Below are 3,048 nucleotides of genomic sequence, written 5' to 3' on the forward strand. Positions count from 1 at the left end.
CTTTCTGTACTCTGTGGACTATCAGAGTGTTGGTGAAACAGAGAAATTGCATCGGGATTGAATACAACAGTCTCCATGCGCAGTTTCCTCCATGGGGGTAATTCTCAAACAGTCTTCGCTTTGATAGTTCCCTGGAAGACCAGTAGTAGTTTCAATTGCACATCTGGAGGCATTTTGTAATCTGTGGACTACCAGAGTGTTGATGAAACACAGAAATTGCATCGGGATTGAATACAACAGTCACCATGCCCACTTGTCTTCCTTGGGAGTAATGTTTCAAAGAGTTTACGCTCTGATCGTTACCTGGAAGACCAGTAGCAGTTTCCGATGCACATCTGGAGGCACTCTGTAATCTTTGGAGTATCAGAGTGTTGATGAAACACAGAAATTGCATCGGGATTGAATACAACAGTCACCATGCGCACATACCTCTATAAAAGTAATGTCTCAACAGTCTACGATTTGATCGTTCCCTGGAAGACCAGTAGTAGTTTCCGATGCACATCTGGAGGCATTCTGTAATCTGTGGAATATCAGAGTGTTGATGAAACACAGAAATTGCATCGGGATTGAATACAAGAGTCACCATGCGCACTTTCCTCCATGGGAGTACTGTCTCAAACAATCTACGCTTTGATCGTTCCGTGGAAGACCAGTAGTATTTTCCGATGCAAATCTGGTGGCATTCTGTAATGTGTAGACTATCAGAGTGTTGATGAAACACAGTAATTGCATCGGGATTGAATACAACAGTCACCATGCGCACTTCCCTCCATGGGAGTAATGTCCTAACAATCTACGCATTGATCGTTCACTAGAAGACCAGTAGTAGTTTCCGATGCACATCTGGAGGCTTTCTGTACTCTGTGGACTATCAGAGTGTTGATGAAACACAGAAATTGCATCGGGATTGAATACAACAGTCTCCATGCGCAGTTTCCTCCATGTTAGTAATGTCTCAAATAGTCTACGCTTTGATCGTTCCCTGGAAGACCAATAGTTGTTTCAATTGCACATCTGGAGGCATTCTGTAATCTGTGGACTAAAAGAGTGTTGATAAAACACAGAAATTGCATCGGGATTGAATACATCAGTCACCATGCCCACTTTACTCCATGGGAGTAATGTCTCTAACAGTTTACGCTTTGATCGTTCCCAGGAAGACCAGTAGTAGTTTAGGATGCACATCTGGAGGCTTTCTGTTCTCTGTGGACTATCAGAGTGTTGATGAAACACAGAAATTGCATCGGGATTGAAATCAACAGTCACCATACGCACTTTCCTCCATTGGAGTAATTTTCAAACAGTCTATGCTTTGATCGTTCCCTGTAAGACCAGTAGTAGTTTCCGATGCACATCTCGAGGCATTCTGTACTCTGTGGACTATCTGAGTGTTGATGAAACACAGAAATTGCATCGGGATTGAATACACCATTCACCATGCGCACTTTCCTCCATGGGAGTAATGTCTCGAACTGTCTACGCTTTGATCGATCCCTGGAAGACCAGTAGTAGTTTCCGATGCACATCTGGAGGCATTCAGTAGTCTGTGGACTGTCAGAGTGTTGATGAAACACAGAAATTGCGTCGGGATTGAATACAACAGTCACCATGCGCACTTTCCTCCACGGGAGTACTGTCTCAAAAATCTACGCTTTGATCGTTCCCTGGAAGACCAGTAGTAGTTTCCGATGAACATCTGGAGGCATTCTGTAATCTGTGGACTATCAGAGTGTTGATGAAACACAGAAATTGCATCGGGATTGAATACAACAGTCACCATGCGCACTTTCCTCCATGGGAGTAATGTCTCTAACAGGCTACGCTTTGATCGTTCCCTAGAAGACCAGTAGTAGATTCCGATGCACATCTGGAGGCATTCTGTACTCTGTGGACTATCAGAGTGTTGGTGAAACACAGAAATTGCATCGGGAATGAATACAACAGTCACCATGCACAGTTTCCTCCATGGGAGTAATGTCTCAAACAGTCTACGCTTTGATCGTTCCCTGGAAGACCAGTAGCAGTTTCCGATGCACATCTGGAGGCATTCTGTAATCTGTGGAGTATCAGAGTCCAGAATGAGATTTTCACTCTGCAGCGGAGTGTGCGCTGATATGAAACTTCCTGGCAGATTAAAACTGTGTGCCCGACCGAGACTCGAACTCGGGACCTTTGCCTTTCGCGGGCAAGTGCTCTACCAACTGAGCTACCGAAGCACGACTCACGTCCGGTACTCACAGCTTTACTTCTGCCAGTATCCGTCTCCTACCTTCCAAACTTTACAGAAGCTCTTCTGCGAACCTTGCAGAACTAGCACTCCTGAAAGACAGGATATTGCGGAGACATGGCTTAGCCACAGCCTGGGGGATGTTTCCAGAATGAGATTTTCACTCGGCAGCGGAGTGTGCGCTGATATGAAACTTCCTGGCAGATTAAAACTCTGTGCCCGACCGAGACTCGAACTCGGGACCTTTGCCTTTCGCGGGCAAGTGCTCTACCAACTGAGCTACCGAAGCACGACTCACGCCTGGTACTCACAGCTTTACTTCTGCCAGTATCCGTCTCCTACCTTCCAAACTTTACAGAAGCTCTTCTGCGAACCTTGCAGAACTAGCACTCCTGAAAGACAGGATATTGCGGAGACATGGCTTAGCCACAGCCTGGGGGATGTTTCCAGAATGAGATTTTCACTCTGCAGCGGAGTGTGCGCTGATATGACACTTCCTGGCAGATTAAAACTGTGTGCCCGACCGAGACTCGAACTCGGGACCTTTGCCTTTCCCGGGCAAGTGCTCTACCAACTGAGCTACCGAAGCACGACTCACGTCCGGTACTCACAGCTTTACTTCTGCCAGTATCCGTCTCCTACCTTCCATACTTTACAGAAGCTCTTCTGCGAACCTTGCAGAACTAGCACTCCTGAAAGACGGATTGAATACAACAGTCACCATGCGCACATACCTACATAAAAGTAATGTCTCAACAGTCTACGATTTGATCGTTCCCTGGAAGACCAGTAGTAGTTTCCGATGCACATCTGGAGGC

The 3,048-nt window shown here is 46.2% G+C and overlaps 1 non-coding gene across 1 annotated transcript; it reads right to left on the reverse strand.

The window, feature by feature from the left end:
- Positions 1 to 2,745: 2,745 nt before the first annotated feature.
- Positions 2,746 to 2,820, reverse strand: Trnas-gga (transfer RNA serine (anticodon GGA)). The gene has a single exon. It is a non-coding gene; the product is annotated as a tRNA-Ser (tRNA).
- Positions 2,821 to 3,048: the final 228 nt, after the last annotated feature.

Source organism: Schistocerca gregaria, chromosome 3 (genome assembly GCF_023897955.1).
Source record: "Schistocerca gregaria isolate iqSchGreg1 chromosome 3, iqSchGreg1.2, whole genome shotgun sequence".
Lineage (NCBI taxonomy): Eukaryota > Metazoa > Arthropoda > Insecta > Orthoptera > Acrididae > Schistocerca > Schistocerca gregaria.